This window comes from Macaca fascicularis, chromosome 15, assembly GCF_037993035.2.
Source record: "Macaca fascicularis isolate 582-1 chromosome 15, T2T-MFA8v1.1".
In the NCBI taxonomy this organism is placed as follows: Eukaryota; Metazoa; Chordata; class Mammalia; order Primates; family Cercopithecidae; genus Macaca; species Macaca fascicularis.
Window position 1 is genome coordinate 123208497 of NC_088389.1, and position 26071 is coordinate 123234567.

Here is a 26071-nt window from a genome sequence, read left to right on the forward strand (position 1 = left end):
CCCACTCTACCCTCTCTAAGCCTGGAGGAAAGTGCTCACACCTAAAAAGGCGTTTCCTTGTGGTGAAGGAGCAAAGAAAGTTCCTGCTGCCCCAGGACACTCTAGAAAAGTCTGGCAGAGGTAATGGCTCCCGGTAGAGGTGTCAGGAAAAATAAACAGCATTTCCCCCTTGGCCTGAGGGACCCGCTCGGCCCGCAGCCCCCAGCCCTCGTTGCCATGGAGAACGGCCTGCGCACCCGGGCCGGCGCCCCCAGCCCTCCCGCGGACTCTCCGCGGGCGGCTTTGTCAGGGCTCAGCGCGTCCCTGCAGCTGCGAGGGGAGGAGGAGACGCGGCGGCTGCCTGTGGGTGCCGCGGCCCTTCGGGGCGGGCCGGGGAGGCGGGACCGCTCCTCGGAACCCCAGAGACTTAGTGCTGGGCTGATTGGGGCGGGAAGCGCAGCGCGGCCCTCCGGGTCCCCAGGGAGACCCCAGCCTCCTGCCGCCCACTGTGAGCGACGGCTCCGGGGCTCCTCTGGAAGCGGCTCCTGCAAGCCCCGAGTTCGCCTGTGCGGAGCTGGGGGAGCCTCCGACTTCCCTGTTTGCTTTGTAAATGGTTTCCGTCCCTAGAGGAAGGCGGTGAGTAGGTTCATTGGAAAAGGTGGAGATTTTCGTTGGTTTCAGGTGGCTTTGAGATCCTGTGTGGGGTAATTTTTCTGGGTGTCCGGGGCTGAGCAGGGCTTCTCCAGGGGGCGGGCTGGCGGGAGCCCTCTGAAGGAGGAGGAGGTGACTGCCTGGTGTGTAGTTTGAAGAGGGGTTTTAATCGGCTTTCTGCCCCCTCCTGAGCACAGCCCAGGGGAGACTGAGCTGAAGAAGACCACCTGGGCAGTCCTCGCGGTGGGTGCTGGGGCCCCTGGCTCTGGAACAGGATTCTCTAGGATACGTGCTGAATGAGAAGTGCTAGGCTGGACTGTGATGAGACCTGTTTTATTTCTGGATTTCTTCACCCCTGCCCATTCTTCCCATTTCTTTTCAAATGGATGGGAAAAGAAAATAGTCTGCTTGAAAAAAAGAACACATGTCATTGCCTGGGCGATTGCCATGGCAACGGAGACCCCATGTCAGATGCTGGGATTGTCTTTTCTTTTTGTTACCTTACTCTTACCACTCGGCATTTCCCCTAAGTGTCACCTCTTGTAAGGGAGAAAACAAAACCACGGTGAAAGCGGGTGCTTTGGCGCTGCTAGGCAAAAGTTTGAGGTTCATTAAGACCTCCGGTTCTTCGGATAGACATGGGTGGAAAGAGGCCGCAAGGCCGGCCGTGCCCCTTTTCGTGGTTGGTGTCTCTGGTCCTTGAGGATCCAGGTTGTCCCGGCTCTTTGACTGCATGTTTCCTGTGCTCTGTGTCTGTGAATCAGGACAGTTAGAATGTTGTCATTTTCTGGGATGGCTGGGAAATACAGGTATCACTGCCTAAAATCAGTTTGAGGTGTAAATGATGAGTGTGTGTGTGTTGCATCTATGTATGTGTGTGCACAGGATTTAATGTTGTGAACTATTAGGATGACAGCAAACCCCAGCCCCAGTGAGGTGGACCCTCTCTTTCATATTGTGCAGAAAAGTTACACATTTCTCAGCAGCAGGGAAACCTGGCTGCTTTCTGGCCGCTGCCCATGGCTCTTCTTCCCAGGCCCTTGTGTTGGGGCAGCGGGTGGTCAGCTGAAGGCCAGCTGGCTTTGGACACAACGCCTTCTCTGTGTTGTGCCCAGGGTCCCAGCTCATTCACTGAGAGTCAGCGGCTCACACCATCTGTTCTGGGGTTGGGCTGTGTCCCAAGTGCCCCTCCTCATCCTCAGACCTCAGGACTCACTGGGCAGAGGTTGGGCTGGGGCTGGAGGCCTCAGTTTCCTTATCTGCAAAATGAGGGTTATGACAGCTCATCCCTTGGGCCTTTAGTTGGGCTCCTGGGGGACTGTAGGCTTCTCCAAGCCCATCATGGTACTGGCTTTTCTCTGGACACCCCAGAGAGGGGGTCACACATGATCTGGGGGAGATCAGAGCAGGACACATCCTCCTGTCACCATGGAGCACATGTGCTGAGGGACTGGTGCCTGGAAAGGGAAGCAATGTGGAAGGAAATCTGGCCCCATCCTGTGGACCAGTGCCTCAGTTTCTCCATTTGTAAGTGGGGTCATGTGTCACCCCCTGGTGGCTTGCTCTTGGGTGAAAGAGCCGAAGACTGCATTTTCACTGTGTGTGACCTGTATGGAAGCCTCTCATCCGCAACAGTGTCTGACAAGCACCTGCCGGTCTGCAGTGGGGCGTCCGTCCACTCTGGCTATGGGGGAGATGTGGGCCCATTTCCCCATCATCCCTGCGTGTCCAAGCTCATGAGTACCAGTGCTGACTCAGTCCTGCAGCATCAGTTCAGCCTTGGGGTGTCCTCATTCTCCAGGACATCCCAAGGAGGGATATCCAGCATCTCTCCTTGAGGGTCCCACCCTCAGGGACAGGATGGGTTTGGGTGGTAGCCATGGCTCTGCAGTCTCAGGTTGCCCAGGGCCACCAGGCAGCAGCTCTTGGCCCTGAGTGTATCTGTGTGGGCCAAGAAGGGGCGAGGTGCTTGTGTGTACAGAAATGTGCCAGTAAGGACAGGGGAGACTCAGGCTTCCTCCACAGCACCCTTGTCAGGGTGTGCCTGTGGGGGTGGGGCTCCCTCCTCCCACCACAACTCTCCCTGTCCTGTTGGCCAAGGAGCTCTGTGCCCACCGGCAGGGGCTCAACTAACCAACCAACTAACCAAGCAACGAATTCATCAACTCCCTTTCTTTTCTGTTTTCTCCCTTTCCTCCTACTCCCTTCTTTTCCTCCCTACCTTCCCCCCTCTCTTCTTTCCTTCCTCTTTTTTCCCCTTTTCTCCTCCCTTCATCTGTTCACCTGTTATTCCAGAAACGATCTGGTTCAGCATAGAGTGCAAAGGATAAAAAGAAGCAGATGGGGCCGGGCACGTTGGCTCACACCTGTAATCCCAGCACTTTGGGAGGCCGAGGCAGGTGGATCACGAGGTCAGGAGATTGAGACCATCCTGGCTAACACGGTGAAACCCCGCCTGTACTAAAAATACGAAAAATTAGTCGGGCGTGGTGGCGGGCGCCTGTAGTCCCAGCTGAGGCAGGAGACTGGCGTGAACCCAGGAGACAGAGGTTGCAGTGAGCTGAGATCGTGCCACTGCACTCCAGCCTGAGTGACAGAGCGAGATTCCATCTCAAAAAAAAAAAAAAAAAAAAAAAGAAGAAGCAAATGGGTGAAAAGTAAGAGCAGGAAGAGCAGGTTGGATTTGCCAGGCAGAACTTGTCATGGGGATGATGAAGTCTGAGGACACTGAGCAGGCTCCGGCCCCATGCGGCTTGGCAGTCCCTACTCACAGAGGCCTGAACTTGGACCAACACTCCTGGGCCCCTGACTGAGGGTGGGGAAAGAAGGGGTCACACATGATTCAGGAGGGGTTCATTCAAGGCTGGCAAATGTAGCCCGAGTCCCTTCTGACCCCTGGTAGGGCCCTCATGAACTGGAGGCTGTGGTAGTCTGTGGCTAGAGTGCCTGGTGACATTTGCTCTAAAGAATTAAATCCAGATGCAGATGAGTCCACCCAGGAGGGATCTGTGGATGACAGCCGCTAAGTGACCTGGGGACGGCTGCCTTTTCTGCCTAGGCAGATGGAAGTGGAGCCAGGATCCTTGTTTTGCCACATCCCCTGCATGCTGACGAGGAGACGGGCAGCAGATGTGGCCCCATCCAGTGCTGGAGATTTGCTTCTCCCCGAGATCTGGCTGCCCCTGGCCTGCCTGGGCCCTGAGGAGAATGAGGAGAGGCAAGGGTGCCTAGGAGAAAGGTCACAGAGGTGGAGGGAGCCCTGCAGGCTGAGGATTGTGGGCAGGGGCTACTGAGACACCAGGTTGCTCTGGGGGTCCCGCTCTAGGGCTAGTGTGTTCATGAGGGAATTCCAACAGGCCTTTTAGGAATGTGGGGCTTTTAGAAGGAAAATGGTGGCTGTTTGTGGTGGCTCCCACCTGTAATCCCAGCACTTTGGGAGGCCGAGGTGGGAGGATCAGGAGGTCAGGAAATCGAGACCATCCTGGCTAACATGGTGAAACCCTGTCTCTACTACAAATACAAAAAATTAGCTGGGTGTTATGGCAGGCGCCTGTAGTCCCAGCTACTCAGGAGGCTGAGGCAGGAGAATGGAGTGAACTCAGGAGGCGGAGCTTGTAGTGAGCCGAGATTGTGCCACTGTGCTCCAGCCTGGGTGACAGAGCGAGACTCTGTCTCAAAAAAAAAGAAAAAAAAAAGAAGAAGGAAAATGGTGTATAGCATACTAATATGTGCTTGTTGAATGAATATATGAAGAAGGCCTTGTATTTTTCTGGTTACTGATATCCAGTAATTCTAAGTATTCCTAGCTTGTCTTCTCTGGGTAAATTATTTTGCTTTTCAGAATAAGCCAGCTAGACACAACCCGTAAGGTAGAATTTTTCACTGAAATGTGTCTTACATGGAACTTGTAACTTCCTAAAATAAAGTTATGTAGCCGAACAGGATGGCTCACGCCTGTAATCCCAGCACTTTGAGAGGCCGAGGTGGGTGGATGACTTGAGCCCGCAGTTCGAGACCAGCTGGACAACATGGTGAAACCCTTCTCTGCAAAAAAATACAAAAATAAGCCAGGTGTGGTGGCACACGCATGTAGTACCAGCTACTCGGGAGACTGAGGTGGCAGGATTGCTTGAACCCAGAGGTTGAGGCTGTAGTGAGCCATGATTGTGCCACTGCACTCTAGCCTGGGTGACAGAGTGAGACCCTGTCTCAAAAAAAAACTGATTAATTAATTAAAGTTGTGTAGAGTTGGCGAGACGTGGGGTTGTGTCTGAGCATGCTCATGTTCTTGGTCCTTGAAACGCTGGTGCCCGCAGGATTCATGTAGCTGCGGAGGTGGTAAACTGAAGGAATAAAACTGCTGGCCTTTGCCCATGCAAAGTAGGTGCAAAGTAGGCTTGGGGGGATCCCAGTCAGAAGACCCTGACTTTACAGCCGCAGAGAGGATGCCCCGGCCCCCAGTTCCAGGGCAGGCAAAATCTGAGGGGCTAAGATCTTCAGTGGCAAAAGGGGCATCTGGTTCTTTGACCCTCTCCCTGATCCTGCTTTTAATCAAGTTCCAAAAAATTTTGTCTGCAAAACAAACTATGCTGCATAAGAAATAATTCGTTGCCCTAATTCGTCCATTAGACTTCACACTTGACTCCCTACGGGCTTCTTAATATCCCTGGTTTCCAGCTCATGGGAGTCGATGCAGGGGGTGACCAGAGCACATCTCTGTTTATTTTCAAGTATGCAAAGGATATATGCGCGTATCACTGTTGAAAATTTAAAAAAAAAAAATTTTTTTTGAGACGGAGTCTCGCTCTGTCACCCAGGCTGGAGTGCAGTGACATGATCTCAGCTCACTACAAGCTCCGCCTCCCGGGTTCCCACCATTCTCCTGCCTCAGCCTCCTGAATAGCTGGGACTACAGGCGCCCACCACCACGCCCAGCTAATTTTTTGTATTTTTTAGTAGAGACGGGGTTTCATCTTGTTAGCCAGGATGGTCTCGATCTCCTGACCTCGTGATCCTCCCACCTCGGCCTCCCAAAGTGCTAGGATTACAAGTGTGAGCCACGGCGCCCGGCCCAAAAATCAAAATGTTTTAAGCCGAAGCGCCCCCCACCCCATCCTGTACCCTCCAATCCTAAGGCCCTCCTTAACATGAAGGTTGAGCAAGTGTGGCTCAGATCTCTCCTTCCTTCCCCCTCTTCCTCCTTCTCTTCCTTCCTCTCTCCCTCTCTTCTTTCTCCCTTTCCTTGTTTCTCTCCTTCCTTCCTTTTCTCTTTCCTTCCCCTTTTCCCTCCCTCCTTCCTTTTTTTCTCCTTTAGAATAGTGCTGCTGTGATCACCCTCAGGTGCCTCCAATTCTAACCTTTCTGGGTACTTTCTCCCCCCAGGTCTCCCAGCTCAGCATCTGCCCTTAAAGGAAACCTAAATGAACATGTGCTGTTGCATTCTGAATAGCCTCTGGTTGATCAGGAGCTTAGACTAAGGACTGAATAGTAAAGGGTGGATCCAAGTGATTGTGAGAATACCACTTGGCAGAATGTGATGTCTGGATTGGACATGGAGTGCATAGGAAGGGACCCCGCACTTCCCTGGGTATATGAGTGTTTCTGGTTGACGCTGTGCAGCTGCCCCATAACAATGCTGGAATTATCCTTTATTCAGGGCCTGATTGAGTGGGGGTGTGGCCACCCCTTTATTGCCTTATTTTTTTAATGTATATCATTCTCTATTTACACATTGATAATTTTTTCCGACAGGGTAAAAAAAAAATGCACCAGACGCAGCACTTTCATGTAAGTATAGACACATCAGGGCTCTTTGTCAAGGATAAGAAACAATCGCTCCCACTTCAGGCTCTAATGTTGTCATAGCCAACTGCCAGAACCGCTCTGTAATTACGTCTCCTGAGTGGAAAACTCTCAAAATGCCTCTTGGTCTAAGAGTTTGAAGCTGGGATTGCCTCTCCACTTTGGCTAAGATGACTAAAGCATCACATATTTTTAGAGCAACTTTTAAGAAGTGAGGTATGGTGAGTGATGACTAGCGAGCTCCTCACTGCTCACACTGTAGCATTTTACACGCATTTTCCCAGGGAGCCCCCAGGAACCTGGCATCCAGGGATATTTTCCTCGTGTTGGGGTGAAGGGGCTCACACAATGTCACCTGCACACGGGCCTCACAGTTCCAGATCTGGGCTTGTCCACCCTCCCAGCTGCCTGCTCAGGAGGAAGGCAGGTAAAGTTAAGGGCAGTGCCAAGGTTTAGGAAATATTGTCTGTCTTTGGACCAAATGTAATTTCAGTTTAAAGTAACCTAGAAAATGTTTTGCAAAAAATGTGTTTTCAGAAAGCAGAATTACACTCAGTATCCCTTCTTTTTTTGGTTTGTCAACCACATCTTTCCTTAGAGAGATTTAGGACAGCTAAGTAGAAATTAAATTTTCCATATGTAAACAGGCATGGAGACAGCTGGCTTTCATTGGGCAATAGTTCCCAGCTGGGAATCTCCAATGAGCAATGAGCGATTTCGATTCTTGTATTTTTAAACAGGTTGGCTTTCCTCCCAATTGCAAATATAAATGTTCCTGGTAGAAATTTGTATGTTACTGAGAAGCATCAAGAAGCAAATGAAAATTCCCAGAAGCTCACCACCCAGAGACGGTCACCCTGAGGGTTTCACACAGCCTCTGTCTGGGGAGCCTTCGTTTCCTTCTGTCTTGTCTATTGTTAGGTCACATGTTCAGTAGGATTTGTCTTGGAGCCTGAACGCTGACAAAGGTGCACCACCCCCCAACCCCATCCAAAGCCACATGGGAATGACTCCTCTTGTCCCACCCACTTCCGGCCCTGGCTAGTGTGTTATTTTTGTGGCTTTCCCCTGTCTTGTCAAAAGAATGAGAGTAACTCAACGTGGATACTTTGTCCAAACCTTGGGTCTCAAGGGTTCTGGGAAGGATCTAAGACCTGTGGTTCTCGGTTCCCAAAAGCAGGCAGGTGATTGGAGAAGCAGCTGGGCTCTGAGTCCTGTGCCCATGTGGCCCAAGTGACTGGCTGTGACCCTAATAAGTGAGCAGAAGGGCAGGGGCCGGGGTCACCTTGCACAGGAGGAGTGGCAGCCGTAAGTGTCTCTGCAGGCTAGAGCCGCTCCTTCCTCAGGGGCCATCTCCCGAGCCTGCTGAGTATTCTTGTGTCCTAGGAGCCGCTCAGCAAATGGTTGTTGACTGACTGAGTGACAGCACTTTGGCCTCTCTGAACCTCAGTGTCCTGGTTATTGAATGGGACTCTTACTTCCAAGCTCTTTACTCCCCTGAGCCCCTGGTCCCCTGGTTCCCCTTTGTCCTGCACCTCAGGCTGTGTCCTAGAGACCAGCCGCCTCAGCTGCATCTCGTTAGGCTCTGAGTGTCGTGGCCTTAACAGTTCCTCCACCTCTCTGAACCACAGCTTTGTCTTCTGGAAAAGGAGAAATGAGAGGATGCTTGGAGCATCGTTGCCTGCATTCATGGAACTCATGGTCTGCCTGGAGAGTGATGGTGATATGGTGTCTGTGTGTCCAAGAGCCAGGTGCACCCAGAGGGAAACTCTAAAGCTGGTGTGGCCAGGGGCGGCCAAGAAGCAGAGAGAACAGGGTCCGTGACGGTGGGGAGAGGTGCTCCCAACCATTGCCGAGGCCGGGAATGAGGCTGGGAGGCTGCAAGGACCGGGTTCCAGCCGGGCCAACTCTGACATGACGCTGAGGATTCCAGTGTTACTGTGAGTCACTTGTCAGCTCACTGCTTCTCTTAAGAGCCAAGGGATGGCCAGGCGCAGTGGCTCACGCTTGTAATCCCAGCACTTTGGGAGGCTGAGGTGAGGTGTAATCACCTGAGGTCGGGAGTTCGAGACCAGCCTGACCAACATGGAGAAACCCCATCTCTACTAAAAAAAAAAAAAAAAAAAAAACCAACAAAATTAGCCAGGCATGGTGGCGCATGCCTGTAATCCCAGCTACCCAGGAGGCTGAGGCAACCTGGGGAACAAGAACAAAACTCCCTGTCAAAAAGAAAAAAAAGAAAAAAAGAGCCAAGGGATGCCACTAGCTGGTTGTTTAATTAAACTTTTTATTTTGAAATGACTGTATAGACACATAACAGATAATGCAGAGACACTATGGGTCTTTACCCAGGAGTTCCCAGTGGTGGCAGCTTGCAAAATGATATAGCTCGGACATTGACATTGGTACAGTCAAGACACAGAGCAGCACCAGCACAGGGAGCCTCCTGCAGCCCTTTGATGTCCACACCTGCTCCCTGCCTGCCCCGGACAGCAGCCAATCTGTTCTGTTTCTACAATTTTGTCATTTTGAGAATGTTTTATAAATGGAATCATATAGCATGTAACCTTTTGAAATTATCCTTTTTCCACCAGCATAATCCCTTGGGATTTGTCTAAGGGAATTCATCCAGGGGAATCATCACACATCTCGGCTGCTGTGTGTGTCAGTAGTGTTTTCTTGTTATTGCTGAGTGCTGTTGTGTGGCATGGATGTACCATAGTTCGTGTGTAAATGGCAACACAGTTTTCATCTCCGTGTCTGCATGTTCATTGCCAGTATATACAAATTCAAGTGATTTTTGCGACTTGATTTTGTATCCCTGACCTTGCTAAATTCACATACTGGTTCTGGGAGGTTTTTTTTTTCTTTCTGTTTCTTGGCATTTTCCTTGTAGACAATCATGTCATCTGCAAACGTGGACAATTTTATTTCTTCCTTTCTGCTCAGCGTGCATTTTCTTTTCTGTTCTTGTTTTATTGCGCTGTCTAGAACCTTCTCCACTATGTTGAATAAGAGTGGTGAGAGCAGGCGTCTTTGCCTTCTTCTCACTTTGGGGGACTATTATGGGCCTGACTATGTCCCTGCAAAATACATGTTGAAGCCCTAATCCCCAGGACCTCCGAATATAACTGTGTTGGAGACAGGGCCTTTAGAGAGGTAATGAAGTTAAAATGAGGTGCTGAGAGTGGGTGCTGATCTGTCATGACTGGTGTCCAATAGAAAGAGCTGAGGACTCACAGAGGGACAACCACGTGAGGACACAGGGAGACGATGGCTGCTTGTAAGCCAGGGAGAGAGGCCTCAGGAGAAACCGACCCTGCCAACACCTTGATCTCAGAGTTCCAGCCTCCAGGAACATGAGAAAGTAAATTTTCGACCTTTCGGCCACCTAGCCAGTGGGACTTTGTTATAGCAACCCACGGTAAACTAAGACACTGCCCTCCAGAGCGCCACAGGGCACCTCTGTTCTGACTTCAGAAACTAGTTCCGCCTGACTTTGAACTTCATCTAACAGTCTTTTGTGTCTGTCTTCGAGATCCATCCATATAATTGCTTTTTTTTTTTTTTTTTTTTGAGGCAGAGTCTTACTGTGTCTCCCAGGCTGGAGTGCAGTGGTGCAATCACAGCTCACTGCAACCTTGACCTCCGGGGCTCAAGCAATCTCCTGCCACAGCCTCTGAGTAGTTGGGACTACAGGCACATGCCACCACCCCCAGCTCTACATCACTGTTATGTCAATGGCTTACTCCTTTTTATTGCTGAATCCTGTTCTATCTATATTATGGCTGCACCATACTTTGCTTATAACGCATTCTCCGGTTGTCAGACACTTGGGTCGTTTCCAGCTTTGAGTTATGAATACAGCTGCTCTGCACATTTGGGTACAGGTCTTTGTGTGAACAGATGTTTTCTTTTCTCTTGGGTAGATACCTAGAAGTGCAATTGCTGGGTCATAGGGAAGGTGTATATTTAACTGTGAGAAAATGCCAAACAGTTTTCCAAAGTGGTTGTGCAGTTTTCTGCTCCCATCAGCATGAGAGTTTCGCACTGAGGGTTACGTTTGCGCCACATCCTTGCCAGCACATGGCATTGTCAGTCTTTTTCACTGTAGCCATTCTGCTGGGACTGGAATCATTCCTCAGTGCGGTTTCTAGTTTCCCTGGTGGCCGCAGTGTTGCCCACCAGCTCGTGTACTTACTGTCTATTTAGGTAACTTAAGTCAAATGCTTGTTCCAGTTTTTTGTTTCTCATTTTAAAAATGGAATCGTTTGTCCTTTTTTTAATTATTGACTTGTAGGAATCTTTATGTATTCTGAACACAAATCTTTTATCAGATATATGTATTGCAAATGTTTTCTCCAAATCTGTGATTTGCCTTTGAAATTTTCTTTTCTTTTCTTTTTTTTTTTTGAGACAGAGTCTCGCTCTGTTGCCCAGGCTGGATGCAGTAGCATGATCTCTGCTCACTGCAGCCTCCACTTACCAGGTTCAAGTGATTCTCCTGCCTCAGCCTCCAGAGTAGCTGGGATTACAGGTGTGTACCACTATGCCCGGCTAATTGTTGTATTTTTGTGGAGATGAAGTTTCACCATGTGGGCCAGGCTGGTCTTGAACTCCTGACCTCAGGTGATCTGCCCACCTCAGCCTCCCAAAGTGGTGGGATTACAGGCATGAGCCACAGCACCCCGCTGCCTTTGAATTTTTTTTTTAATTTTTTTTTTTTTTTGAGATAGGGTCTCATTCTGTCACCCAGGCTGGAGTGCAGTGGCATGATTTCAGCTCACTGCAACCTCCGCCTCCCAGGTTCGAGTGATTCTCCTGCCTCAGCCTCCCAAGTAGCTGGGATTACAGGTGCGTACCACCACGCCCAGCTAATTTTTGTATTTTTGGTAGAGACAGGGTTTCTCTATGTTGGCCAGGCTGGTCTCCAACTCCTGACCTCAGGTGGCCTTCCAAAATGTTGGAATTACAGGCGTGAGCCACCATGCCTGGCCTTAAAGACTTAATTTTTTTTTTTTTTTTTTTTTTTTTTTGAGACGGAGTCTCGCTCTGTCACCCGAGCTGGAGTGCAGTGGCCGGATCTCAGCTCACTGCAAGCTCCGCCTCCCGGGTTTACGCCATTCTCCTGCCTCAGCCTCCCAAGTAGCTGGGACTACAGGCGCCCGCCACCTCGCCCGGCTAGTTTTTTGTATTTTTTAGTAGAGACGGGGTTTCACCGTGTTAGCCAGGATGGTCTCGATCTCCTGACCTCGTGATCCGCCCGTCTCGGCCTCCCAAAGTGCTGGGATTACAGGCTTGAGCCACCGCGCCCGGCCAAGACTTAATTTTTTTAATGGCAGTTTTACATTCACAGTAAAATTGAGAGGAAGGTACAGAGATTTCCTATATATTCCCTGACCCCACACATTCATAGACACTCCCTTTATCAGCATCCTCCCCAGAGGAGACGTTTGTTGTAACTGATGAACCTGCCTTGACATATCATTGTCACTCAGAGTCCATATGTGGCCGGCCTTTTCATGTTCCTAATGGTGCCTTTCCATAAGCAGAAGTTTTCTATGTTGATGAAACATATTTTCGTGTTGAAGAAGTTGTTTACCAAGTCTTTTGTGTGTGTGGCTTAGTGCCTTTTGTACCCCAAGAAATCATTACCAATGTCAAATTCATGAATATTTTCAGCTATGTGTTTTTAGAAGCTTTATAGTTTTAGCATTCACAATGAAGGTTTTGGTTCATTTCTAGCTATTTTCTGTGTATAGTGTGAGTAAGCAGTCAAGGTTCATTTTTTGGTAGGACTATCTAAATGTTCCATCACTGTTTGTTGAAAGGACTTATCTTTCCCTATTGATGTGTGCTGGCACCGTCATTGAAAATCAGTTGAACAAATGAATGAAAATCTATTAGTTCATTGATTTCCATTGATTTATCCTTATGTTGATACCACATTGTCTTGCTTTTGAAATTTATTTTATTATTTATTTATTTTTGAGACGGAGTCTCACTCTGTCGCCCAGGCTGGAGTGCAGTGGCGCGATCTTGGCTCACTGCAGCCTCCACCTCCCGGGTTCAAGAAATTCTCCTGGGCCGGGCACGGTGGCTCAAGCCTGTAATCCCAGCACTTTGGGAGGCCGAGATGGGTGGATCATGAGGTCAGGAGATCGAGACCATCCTGGCTAACACGGTGAAACCCCGTCTCTACTAAAAAATACAAAAAAAACTAGCCGGGTGAGGTGGCGGGCGCCTGTAGTCCCAGCTACTCGGGAGGCTGAGGCAGGAGAATGGCGTGGACCCGAGAGGCGGAGCTTGCAGTGAGCTGAGATCCGGCCACTGCACTCCAGCCTGGGAGACAGAGCGAGACTCCGTCTCAAAAAAAAAAAAGAAATTCTCCTGCCTCAGCCTCTCGAGTAGCTGGGACTACAGGTGCCCACCGCCATGTCCGGCTAATTTTTTTGTATTTTTAGTAGAAACGGGGTTTCACCGTGTTGCCCAGGCTGGTCACGAACTGCTGAGCTCAGGCAATCCACCCACCTTGGCCTTCCAAAGTGCTGGGATTACAGGTGGGAGCCACTGCGCCTGGCCGAAATTTATTTTATTATAATAATTATTTTATTAATGAAAATAATTACTATAATAATATTATTTTAGTTAACAAAATATAATTACTATAGTAAGTCTTGAAATAGGGTAATTGGTTGAACTAGTTCTCCGTTGTTAGACCTTCAGCACATCTCTGACATTGGGCAAGGCTCGGTGGCTCATGCCTGTAAATCCCAGCACTTTGCAGGGCTGAGGTAGGTGGATAGCTTGAGCCCGAGAGTTCAAGGTCAGCCTGGGAAACATAGCCAGAGTCCGTCTCTGCAAATGATAAAAACTTAGCCAGGCATAGTGGCACACCTGTGGTCCCAGATACTCAGGAGGCTGAGATGGGAGGATCCCTTGAGCACAGGAGGTCGAGGCTACAGTGAGTCGTGATAGGTCCAGTGCATTTCAGCCTGGGCAACAGAGGGAAACTCTGTCTCAAAACAAAAACAAAAACAAACAAACAAAAAAACAGCCCTAATAAGACTGTACAAAATGTCCTTGCTCATTTGTGTGGGTGTTTTGGAAGGTTGACGGCTGAAGCGAGTGTCCCTTATGTCTGCATGTCCTATGTCCTTGTGTCCCCATGCCCCCAAGTCCCCATCACAAGTCCAAGACCACACGTCCCCACGTCCCCTGTACCCCATGTCCTCATTTCTCTAAGTCCATGTGGCTCCACATTCCTCATGTCTGCATTTTCTCATTCCTCACGTCCCCATAACCTCCACATCTCGATATTCTTCATGTCCCCATGTCCCTCACGTCCCCGAGTCCCTGTGTTCCCGTGTCTCCATATTCCCATGTCTCCATGTCCTCATGCCCCATATCTCCATATTCTTCATGTCTCCATGTCCCATATCCCCATTTTCCCATGTCATGTCCCCGTGTCCTCATGTCCTCATGTCCCTATGTCTTCAGGTTCCCATGTCCACTTGTCCTCACGTCCCCATGTCTCCATGACCTCCACTCCCCATGCTCTCGTGTCCCCAAATGCCCATATCCTCATGTCCTCTATGTCCTGTCGTGTCGCCATGTCTGCATGTCTCCATATCCCTCGTGTCCCCAAGTCCCCCATCCCCACGTCCTCATTCCCCCATGAAGACTCCTCCTATCCCCACGTCCTCATGTCTCCCATAAACCAGCCCAGAGCAGGGTTTACCTTATGCTGTGTGCTTGGTAAACATGAGCTGCCTTCCTCCTTAAACCTTCCATTTAAAGGCCGCAGAATCAACATGTGTAAGATGGCTTCCCTGAAAAAATGCACCCCAAGTGTCACTACTAGACGTCAGGTGGACACTTTCCCCCACAGCGAATAAACTGGTGGCAACCCTGGGAAGGAATGGGGTGTAACAGTCAGGGCCAGCTGGCTGCTGTAACAGTCCCAGGCTTAGTCATAGTCCAGTGCTTGCAATGGGAGAGTTGTGGGGGCTCTGTTCCATGCAGTCAGATGGGGAGCACTTGCCCACCAGGAGAGGGGCCCAGGGAGAGCACTCACCCACCAGGGGAGAGCCCCTAGGCCAGGTGAGAGAAATTAGGCCAGGGGATGCTAAACAGGGTAGAGCCCCTGGGCCTCCCTCCTGGTGAGTGGGTGTTCCCCCTTGACCTCTCTCCTGGTGGGTGGACCCTCTCCCCAGATCTCTCTCCTGGTGGGTGGACCCTCCACCCAGGCCTCTCTCCTGGTGAGTGGATGCTCCCCCTGGGCCTCCCTCCTGGTGAGTGGGTGCTCCTCCAGGACTCTCTCCTGGTGAGTGGGTGCTCCTCCAGGACTCTCTCCTGGTGAGTGGGTGCTCCCCCGGGCCTCCCTCCTGGTGAGTGGGTGCTCCTCCAGGACTCTCTCCTGGTGAGTGGATGCTCCCCCGGGGCTCTCTCCTGGTGAGTGGGTGCTCCTCCAGGATTCTCTCCTATTGGATGCTCCCACTGGGACTCTCTCCTGGTGAGTGGGTGCTCCTCCAGGCCTCTCTCCTAGTGGGTGCTCCCCCTGGGACTCTCTTCTGGTGGGCAGGCACTCCCCCTGGTTGAGAGTTCCCTGCTCGTAGGCTCTCTCCATCCTGGCCTCTGTGGTCCCACACAGGTCCCTCTGGGTCCTGGACTTCAGAGCTCCTCTACCTGGCCATTGCCAGCTTTCCTGGAAGACAGGGCTGGGGGTCCCTGGGACAAAGCAGGAGTCCCGGGGAAACCCCCTTTCTCATCAGAGGCACCCACCCCTCATGAAGTGAGCCGCCTGGGGGAGGATGAGCAGTACCCCTGAGGGACAGGCTGAGGGACACTGGAGGCACAGGGCCTTCTCTGCAGAGCCTCTGACTCCATAAAGTTATTCAGGGGCTTTGAGATTGAATGGCACCCATGGATTATCACTGTGGCCCCCAGGAGCCCTCCATGGGTTGGGTAGTGTGGCCAGGAAAGCCTCTTCAAGGAGAGGGCATTGAGGCAGAGAGCTGAGGGGCCTGAGTGACCCAGGGGACAGTGGTCCAGGCTGAGGGAGTAGCAAATAGGAAGGCCCTGAGGCAGGTGCCTGCAGGAGCCCTCCAGGGTAGAGGACTCATTTGAGCCATTGGAACATGAGTGAAATAATTGGTTAAAGAAATTGGAATATGTGTTACTATTTCCTGGTGGCCACTTCTCCCCACCAGGCTGATCCCACCATCCCCCAACTTCAGGTCACCCCTTGCCCTTTTTCCTGATGAAAATACTACATCACTGTAAAACAACAGTAAACACTTAACTCTAGTTTTGATGGGTCAGGAATTGGGGTGTGGCTTGGCTATGGCTTGGGGATCTCTCATGAAGCTGCAGATGGTGGCTGGGGCTGCAGTGTCATCTGAAGGCCTGACTGAAACTGAGGATCATTTCCAAGGTGACTCATTCACTCATCGCAAGTTGTTGCTGGCTGCTGGCTGGGGACCTCAGTTCCTCTCCACATGGGCCTCTCTGCAGGGCTGCTTGAGCATCCTCACAACATGGCAGCCGGCTCCCCCAGAGTGAGTGATTCAGGAAGGAAAGGCAAAAGCTGCAGTGTTATGTATGGCCTGGCCTTGGAAGTCACCTTCATCATTTCTGTAATGTCCTATTGTATAGTAGTGTTCATAGGTCAGCTCTATTCACAGTGGGAGAGGCAGATGACCAGCAGTTGATGATGACTGGGCCATTGTGGGGCTGGCTGCCACAAACATGTTTCTTTTTGAATGATGTCACTCCCAGGTGGAGGCACCTCTTCCTCCCACTCACCCCCACCAGGGATGACAGGACACTTGGCCTCAGTTCTACTTTCAAGCCACAAACCCCTCCCCATCCTCTTTTTGTCCTTCACCTACCACAACTCCTCACTTTTCAGGTCATCACAGCCAGCCTGCTGCTGTGCTGCCAGAATTTATCTTGACCTTCTTAGGACGACAGTTGTGTATTCCTGGTGGACCTGGGTTTGTATCCCTGGCACTAATGGGACCCCACTGCTGGCCTTCTGGTACAGGGGACGTCTGTAAAGGAGAAGGCTGAACCAGGTGGTGGTGGCAGGCACTGCTGTCCTTCCTGGCCTGGGCTGGCAGCATCTGGATGGTCCAGGGCTGTCTCCTCAAGGGACAGGAGTCAAGACTCCAGGGCCCGGGCATTGACGGCACAGCCACGGTGATTCAGATGTTGGTGGCTGGGATCCCTTGAGTACCTGCCGTGGGCAAAGCCCTCATTTCTTACAAAAACTCCACCACGTGCATCCCACATTTTCTCCATTTCGTGGAGGAAGAATGGAGGCTTCAAGAAGTTCATCAATGGCTGGGCGTGGTGGTTCATGCCTGTAATCCCAGCACTTTAGGAGGCCGAGGCAGACAGATCACCTGAGGTCAGGAATTGAGACCAGCCTGGCTAACAGTCTCTATTAAAAATACAAAAAATTAGTTGGGCATTGTGGTGGGTGCCTATAATCCCAGCTACTCGGAAGGATGAGGCAGGAGAATCTTTGAAACCGGAAGGTGGAGGTTGAAGTGAGCTGAGATTGCGCCACTGCACTCCAATAGAGTGAGGCTCTGTCTCAAAAAAATAAAATAAAATAAAATAAAATAAAATAAAACATAAAAAAGAAGAAGTTCAGCTATGTGACTGAGGCCACAGCACCCATGCATCTGAGCTCAGGTGACACTGTCCACCCCATCCTTGTCACAGCTGGGTGTAGCTCTGCATCCTTACATAGGCAGGGAACTAGGGGACAAACTCCACATCACCTTGGCCTTTAGCTTTTGGGAGAGGGGGGCACACCACTGTGTCCTGAGCCTCAGTTTCCCTGTTGTCAGACGGGGATAACCATACAGCCCCTCATAGGGGCATGAAGGGGCCTCATGAGCAACCACCCACAGGGCACCTGTGGCAGCGCCTGGCACAGGGAAACTGAGGCTCAGAGAGATTGCTTTTATTTATTTATTTATTATTTTTTTTATTTTATTTTTATTTTTAAAGTTTTGAGACGGAGTCTCGCTCTGTCACCCGGGCTGGAGTGCAGTGGCCGGATCTCAGCTCACTGCAAGCTCCACCTCCCGGGTTTACGCCATTCTCCTGCCTCAGCCTCCCGAGTAGCTGGGACCAGAGGCACCCGCCACCTCGCCCGGCTAGTTTTTTGTATTTTTTAGTAGAGACGGGGTTTCACCGTGTTAGCCAGGATGGTCTCGATCTCCTGACCTCGTGATCCGCCCGTCTCGGCCTCCCAAAGTGCTGGGATTACAGGCTGGAGCCACCGCGCCCGGCCGCTTTTATTTATTTATTTATTATTTTATTTTTATTTTTATTGAGATGGAGTCTCTTTCTGTCCCCCAGGCTGGAGTGCAGTGGCACAATCTCAGTTCACTGCAACCTCCACCTCTGGGGTTTGAGCGGTCCTCCTGCCTCAGCCTCCCTAGTAGCTGGGATTACAAGCATGCGCCACAACGCCCAGCTGATTTTTGTATTTTTAGTAGAGATGGGGTTTCACCAAGTTGGCCGGACTGGTCTCAAACCCCTGACCTCAAGTGATCCTCCCTCCTCGGCCTCCCAAAGTGCTGGGATTTCAGGCATGAGCCACATGCCCAGCTGAGAAATTGCTTTAAAAAAAAAAAAATGAATTTAAGGCTGGATTAACAAGCTTTATTAAAATTGAGTCAGACTTTGCACTCTAAGTCTTTCAGGACCTGGTGTTATTATTTATTGATTCTTTCCCTAAAACAATGAGGGTGTCCTCCTGGTGGGGCTGCTTAGCAGGGCAGGTGCTGGGCCTGCTGGAGCAGCACTCGCGGGTCAGGTCTCCCAGGAAACATCTTGAAATATCTGTTTGCTGGAGGTCTCTTCACTTTCTAACTTGTGACCATTTCATTGTTCCCAACCAAGAGGGTCTGAGGAAGCCTCTGATGGTGTTTCTGGGCTCACTCTGGGCTTGTCTGGTCTAGGGCCGGCCCCCTCACTCCCTGCTGGGCCCCTCCTCCCTGAAGATCTACACAGCAGATCTACTCACAATAGTCCACCCAGCAGAAGCAGGAGGGTGGTGGTTGTGGGTCCTCTGTGCGCAGCCCTGTTAACCTTTAAACCAGCACGGCTGCCGCGGCTGTGAGCCGAGCGCCTGGTCAGTGGAGAGCTGTGGATTGCATGCTTGTTTGCTGTTGCCCCCGCCACCCTGCAAGTTGCACCTTCTAGAACCAGCAAGCCAAGCTCCTCTCACCCCAGCAGAATGATGCGGAAATGCAAATACACCATCATGTTGTGACCCATATTGCGAAAATTAGAAAGAAGGAAGTTGTGTTTCGCTATTGCACGAAGTTCAGCCCGGAGGAGAAACTCGCTCGCCTTCGGAAGACAGGTGAGTGGGGCTGGCCCTGAGGTCTTGGCGGAGCCCTGAGATCTGACTGGTTTTGTGGAACTTTGGGGTGGTGGGAGCATTCAGGGCAGGAGCCATTTGAGGGAGACGGATGTTTTCAAGGCAGGAAGTGGCTGTGGTGGCACGGAATGGTGTCTTGTTTTTGTTCTGTCGTCTTTCTCTGGGTTCCTGGAGCGTGATGTGTAAAAATTCAGAGTTATTATGGGCCTCAAATGGCAAGTGTGAAAAGCCTTTGTAAACTGCCTGGGACAGTGCTGGGACAGTGTTGCCTATCATCTGGGGGTGGCTCAGGCTCTCACAAGATGAACGGTGCCTGCCTGTGTCCCCATCAAAGTCTGGCAGGGGCCCAAGTCCAAGGCTGACCAGATACAGGGAGCCTTTTTCCATCAGCTGGCGGTGCACCAGCCAGGGCATCGAGACCACGGCCAGACCCTCTCATGTCACCCAGGCCTTGGGGGCCGGGGGCCGGGGGCAGTGTGAGCCTTCCTCTGCCTGAGCAGAGGAGGGTGGTCCCAGACCTGTCCTGGGGCTAGGCTTTCCCACACAGTGTGGCTCCAGAAGCTTCCCCCGCACTCTGCAGTTTAGATATTAGCAGATGTGGGCCTGTGTAGTATGGGGCTATGAGGAAGGAGTGCCGCGCCCACCAAAGCCTCCTCACACCCCGTGCAGTGCCTGGCAGTGTGGGACAGTGGCGGGGCCACCTCAAGAGGTGCGTGGACTGATGGCAGGGTCCCAGCGACAGTGGCGGCACAACCCGACGCCACCGTGATTGTGCCCACTGTGCAGAGGGGGCCCAAGGGGCAGGGGCATGTTCGGGTTGCACAGCATGGCCACACTCATCTGTAAAGTGGGGACTGAGTTGTGCCGGGCTCACTGTAGTTCGGGACTGGACGCGCTCAGCAGGTGCCGCTGCCATTCAGATCAGTGCTTGCCAATGCCCAGGGCGGATGCTGGTCAGCCATTCTTGCAGGGAGAAAACCGAGGCACAGAGCTGACTTGCCCTGGGCCCCCCAGCCTGCAAAATGTCTGACTGAGCCCCAGTACAAATCTTCACAACTTGCTCCGTGGCCCCAGAGCCGGGTGGGGCTAGCCAGCTGCGTGTGAAACGGAGGAAGTGGTTTGTCCCCAGCTGGGCTATTACAGGAGGCCGGAGGAGGCCCCGGCTCCACTCCTCAGGGGGCTGAGGTCCGCGTCTACACAGAAACCAGCACTACCCCATGTGCAAGACCCCTCGGAGCTACACCAGGCTGAGTGCGCCGCACACAGAGGCCTGCAGCCGTGTTGTGCAGAGGTTAGAGCTGAAGTGACCTTTTCCTGAGAAGCCTCACTGCTGTACAAGGACGGGCCTGACCTTCCTGGCTGCACAGGTCTGCGCCCCTTGAGGACTCCCAGGTTAGTCCTTGGACTGAAAGAGTGACCCAAGAGTCACTGCTGCATGTGCTGGGAGCTCCCAATGCATCCTCCCCACCTGCCCCGATGGGTCTATCCGGAGCCCTGTTTACAGATAGGGAAACTGAGGCCTCTCAGTAAGGGCAGTGCTGGGCAGGTGTGAAACCTAGACAAGGATGATACTGGGCTTGTGGAACAAGGAGGCTCGGAGGCAAGCATGTGCTGAAAACAATGAACGAGGACAAGAGGAAGAGCAGCGCCGGGCACTGTGGTGCCTGCCTGGCCCTGGGCAGGACGACCATCAGCTGTGGGGACTGAGCCAGGCAGGAAGGAAGCAGGACACGAGGACCTTCATTCGTCCCTTACATTTCTCCCTGTGTGCTGCCTTCTCTTTTCTGCAGATATTGTGGGTCCTGGTAGGTGACAAGGGGCCCATTGTCTGAGGAGGGAGACAGGGACATGAGACTGTCATGGTTGGATCTGGCTGGCTGCAAGGACAGTGCAGGGCAGGCCCTGTGTGAAATGGGGGCCGCCACGTCTGGGCCTGGGGACAAGCTGCCTGATGCCTGGTGACACGAACTTGCACCTGCGGTGCCTCTGTCCCCACACGTAAGATGAACACGTGAGCTTCCCCACTCCCTCCTTCTGAGCTTGCCGCCTGCCGGTGAGTGTCCCTGGTCTCAGGAAAGTAGCCCACAGGCAAATGGTTGCTGCATTTCCCCAAAAGCAAGTATTGAACTCCTAACAATAATCCCAGCCCTCCAGGATGGGGTGCCCCATTCTGTGCCACAAGGTGTGCTGTCCCCCAGCCCCACCTCCCAGGTGGGGGCACCGCAGACTCAGGCCTGGAGGCTGCACCCGTGGGTCCTGCCCGGGGCCCACCCCACCTGGGGGTCTGTGTGAGGCCTCTGCCCAGGGTGCCAGTCTTCTGAGGAGCAACGGTGGCTGTGCATGTGGACCAAGGAAGGAAGGCAAGAGTATGTGAACAGGGGCTGAGCTCCACAGCCTCAGAAAGGGACACTAACGATCCCACCTCCCCCTGGACGCCCCCAGCTGGGCAGGGAGGTTGAAAAGGAGGCTGGCCTGGTGCAGGGCCTTGCCCTTCGCACCTTGTCATTTTGGTGTGAATTCAAAAAACTTTTCATGAAAATCTTCTGAAATCCATACCTTTAAAAAAAGTTTTCTTTTTTAAAATGGCAGTAAAATACGCGTAACCTAAAGCATAGCACTTTCATCTTCTTTTTTTTTTTGAGATGGAGTCTCACTGTCTCCCAGGCTGGAGTGCAGTGGCGCGATCTCGGCTCAGTGCAGCCTCCACCTCCCGGGTTCAAGCGATTCTCCTGCCTCAGCTTCCCAAGTAGCTGGGATTACAGGTGGCTGCCACCAAGCTAATTTTTTGTATTTTTAGTAGAGACGGGGTTTTACCATATTGGTCAGGCTGGTCTCGAACTTCTGACCTCAGGTGATCCACCGGCCTTGGCCTCTCAAAGTTTTGGGATTACAGGCGTCAGCCACCACACCTGGCCTCCTTCATTGTTTTTAAGTGATCAGTACAGTGCCCTCAGCACATTCATGTTGCTGTGCAACCATCACTGCCGTCCATCTCCAGAGTGTCTTCACCTTCCCAGTCTGAAACTCTGTCCCTGTTAAACCCTCTCCGTTCCCTCCCCTGGCCCTGGCATCCGCCATTCTGGTTTCTGTCTCTGAATTTGACTCCTCAAGGACCTCATGTAGGTGGAATCACACAGGATTTGTCCCTTTGTGACTGGCTTATTTCACTTAGCATAATGTCCTCAGGGTTCACCCCTGTTGTGTCATGGGTCAGAATTTCCTCCTGATTTATTAATTTATTTATGAGACGGAGTCTCTGTCGCCAGGCTGGAGTGCAGTGGCGTGATCTCGGCTCACTGCTACCTCTGCCTCCCGTGTTCAAGCTATTTTCCTGCCTCAGCCTCCCAAGTAGCTGGGACTATAGGCGCCCGCCATCATGCCCGGCTAATTTTTGTATTTTTAGTAGAGACAGGGTTTCACCATGTTGACCAGGCTGGTCTCGATCTCTTGACCTTGTGATCTGCCCGCCTCGGCCTCCCAAGGTGCTGGGATTACAGGCGGGAGCCACTGCGCTCCGCTCGGCCTCCTTCTGTTTAAGGCCGAACATGATTCTGTTCTGTGGAGAGGCCACCTTTTCTTTATCCAGATATCTATGAATGGACACTTGAGCGGCTTTCACCCTTTGTCTATCGTAGGGAATGCTGCTGTGTATGTGGGTGTACAAGTACCTGTTTAAGACCCTGCTTTCAAAACTTTTGGGAGAAACATTCTTGACTTGATGGACTCACATTGGAAACTGGTGTTGGAGTAAATGTGGCTGCCCTAAGAAAAGCTGCCACACCCTTGGGAGAGGTAGACACCCCCTGCCCACCAGCCCCCAGTCCCAGGCTGTCCAGCCTGTCCTCCCACTCCACAGTCACAGCGTCGTGCCAGGGCTATGGTTCATGAAGAGCCACACAGTCTTAAACGGTAGAGGTAACGTGTAAAGGTGGCAGTGTGAGCCGTATTTGTGAGTGTCTGCTCATGGCATGCCTGCAAACGGGCAGGTGCTGCATTGATCCGCCTCCTCTTCTCCCTGCTCAGCTTGCCCTCGCCTCCCGCCCTCTCCGAGGTCCCTCTGACCCCCACCCCAATTCAGGAGCATGTGGCACCTCACTGAGTTCTCAGCAGAGATAATGGAGACGCCCCCTCTATCCACGCCCACAGCAGACAGGGCATTTCCCAGGCTGAGACCCCAAGGTAATTACTCTGTGCTTCCAGGCACCTCTGGGTCACAAAGTGGCTTTAATTTATTTGTTTATTTATTTTGACACGGAGTCTTGCTCTGTGGCCCAGGCTGAAGTGCAGTGGTGCGATCTCCTCACTGCAACCTCCGCCTCATGGGTACAAGCAATTCTCGTGTCTCAGCCTCCAGAGTAGCTTACAGGTGCAAGCCATCACGCCCAGCTAATTTTTGTATTTTTAGTAGAGATGAGGTTTCACCATATTGGTCAATCTGGTCTCGAACTCCTGACCTCAGGTGGAGGTCTCCCAAAGTGCCTCGGCCTCCCAAAGTGCTGGGATTGCGGGTGTGAGCCACTGCACCCAGCCTGGTGGCTTTAATTGATTGCCATCAGCCATTACACCTGGGCATGGCCAGGGTGCCCTGGGCCTTGCTCACTGTGGGTGGCCTCAGTGGGTTTGGGACCTCAAGGCACTGAAGTTAAGCCAGGGAGAAGCCATATGGGGACCAGCAGACATGGGCAGTACACATGGTTTATTGTATCACCTGGAGGCACTTACAGTATTGCCTGGATTCTCTATTGCAGGGTAACGCTCAAGGGAGATCTTGTCATCATCCCTCATGATTCTGGGCCACCTGGGTGCAGCAGGCAGCTCTCGCCCACAGGGCTGGGACCCATTGCAAAGGCTTCCCCCAAAGGCTTCAGGCCTGGCTGCCACTTGCTGTTGGCAGGGATGCCTCCGCATGCCTCTCTACGTGGCCCGGGCTCCCTCACAGCGAGGCGCTGGTTTCCAAGGACAAGAGCCTGGAGCTGTCTTCCCTCCTGACCTGGTCTCCCGTATGCTGCCCTCTCTAGTTACAGCGAGTCTCTTAGGGCCTCTGTATTTAGGGGAGGGATGTCAGAGTCCGCTTTTATATTGAAGGGGCGTCAAAGAATATATGGCAGTTTAAAAACCACCACTAACACGTTTGTTGCTCCCCCCACATAACATGCCGTTGTTATGGAGCCTTCTGTGTGCCGGGGGCCACTGGGCCACTCCAGCGACAGGACAGGGGAGGTCCCTGCCTGCTAGGTGCCAGGCAGCCCAGTGGACAGGTGCCGTGGTGGGTTTCTTTCAGAGGGGAGGGGACTCCCTCACGGCCCCCAGGAAGGGACATCTGGTGGCAGGTAGAGCTGGGTGGTAGGCAGACTGGTGGCCCATCTGTGGGACCAGCCCTGCCCATCTGGGGGGGCCGCCGCACTGTGGAGGGACATGGGGCGGGGCCAGAGCACTTCACCCCCTGCTCACTGGCTGCTGTGATGGAGACACATGAACAGTTCTAGGATGCCCTGGATTCTGGGGCATTCTTAATTTTTTCAGGTTTGTGGATTTCCTCGTGCTAGGTGGTGGCAGCCCCGAGTGTCTGGGACCTGTTTCCTGGCTGAGTCCACAGTGGGCATGGCTCACCTGGGTCAGCAGCTCCAGCCTTGCTCACCTCAGGCGGCTCAGGGCTTCCTAAAAGGAGAGCTGAGGTGGTGGGGTACAGAGAACTGACCTCGGCTCCCTCAATGCCCCTGTGGAAACGTAGGCATAGCCCTGGGTGGATCAGAGTGACCCAAACACACAGGCTTCCAGCACCTGTGTGCCAGGGCCAGCCTGTCTGAGCCTCGGCTTCCTCATATGAAGGACTGAAATGTCCCCTGCAAATGTGAGAAAGGGCTCAGCACTGACCCTGTGCATGGGTGTGCATGGGTGTACTTGTATTATATGTGTGTATGCATTGTCAACCTAAAATAATCAAGAGAATCACAATATAGTCTAAAGAGAGTTTATTCAAGCACAAGGTTGAGGACTGCAGCCAGGGAGACACTTCCAAGTTGCTTCAGGGAATGTCTGGAGAACAAAAGAGAGGCTCAAGTGTTTAAAGAAAGGATGAATCAGGAGAGGGGGTGGTGACCGTTGTTCATCAGGAACTCTCATTGGTTCACAGAAATAACACTGGTTAGTGGTTGGCCAGTCACTGTTGAACTACAGGGAATGTGGCATTTTAGGGTTACTTGGCATCTGTTAGTCTAGAGCCTGCATAGCAAGTGGTTTCAGGAGGGACCCATTTTGCTCGATGGGGAGTGACACGTGACTGTGTTGCATTCCGGCGCCTCTCGACGCCTGATTATATAAAGGGGCTGGCATTCCTCAGATAAAGGTCTTTTTATTTTTCAGCATACATGTGCACACATGTGTATGTATGTACACATGTACGCTTGTATATGCATGTGTGCACCTTGCTTTGAAGGCCAGGCAGTGGCCACACCAGCCCAGGAGGGTTGCTGCTGGTAAAGCCTTTGGCCGCAGAGGGGCTCTGCCCAGCTACACTTCCCAAAGTGGCTCCTCCCTCTCCTGCCCCTCTATCCAGCTTTGTTTGTCTGTTCTCATTACCTCTTTTATTTTAAAACAACACATACTCTGTAAAAAGTCCCTGCAACTGGGCCGGGTACAGTGGTTCATGCCTGTAATCCCAGCACTTTGGGAGGCCGAGGCGGGTGGATCACGAGGTCAGGAGATCGAGACTATCCTGGCTAACACAGTGAAACCCTGTCTCTACTAAAAATACAAAAAAAAAAAAAAAAAATTAGCCAGGCATGGTGGCAGGTGCCTGTAGTCCCAGCTACTCGGGAGGTTGAGGCAGGAGAATGGCATGAACCCGGGAGGCGGAGCTTGCAGTGAGCCGAGATCGCACCACTGCACTCCAGCCTGAGTGACAGAACAAGACTCTGTCTCAAAAAAAAAAAAAAGAAAGTCCCTGCAACAGAATAGAAGGAAGTGAAGTGACAATTAGGGGCTCCTCAACCCAGGTTGCCCCCACCAAGGGCACCCTAAAAGCCTCACTTTTAATTTGATTTCCTTTGTAAAGACCCTGTCTCCAAACATGTCTTCATTTTGAGTTACTGGGGGCTAGGACTTCAGTGTGTGAATTGGGGGGACCGACAGGATCCATAACACAGGTGTTGGCAATGCAGAGTTGCAAACGCAAAGCTGGAGGTGAGTGTCCTTCATTTGTTTTGGTTCTTCTGCTCTTGGACAAAAGCC

General features: G+C 52.0%; 1 protein-coding gene across 17 annotated transcripts in view; it reads left to right on the forward strand.

Annotated features, from left to right (window-relative positions):
* The window catches only part of FGD3 (FYVE, RhoGEF and PH domain containing 3), an 88865-nt gene continuing 62794 nt past the window's right edge, over nt 1-26071 (forward strand). For 5 of the 17 annotated variants that reach the window (XR_012424902.1, XR_012424907.1, XM_065530815.1 and 2 more), the window contains exon 1: nt 18480-18823. The gene's annotated coding sequence lies outside the window, so the exon portion shown is untranslated. Of the gene's footprint in view, nt 121-408; nt 616-18479; nt 20895-26071 lie in introns of those variants that run through there. The other 12 variants (XR_012424903.1, XR_012424908.1, XM_005582261.4 and 9 more) reach the window with 7 other exon arrangements.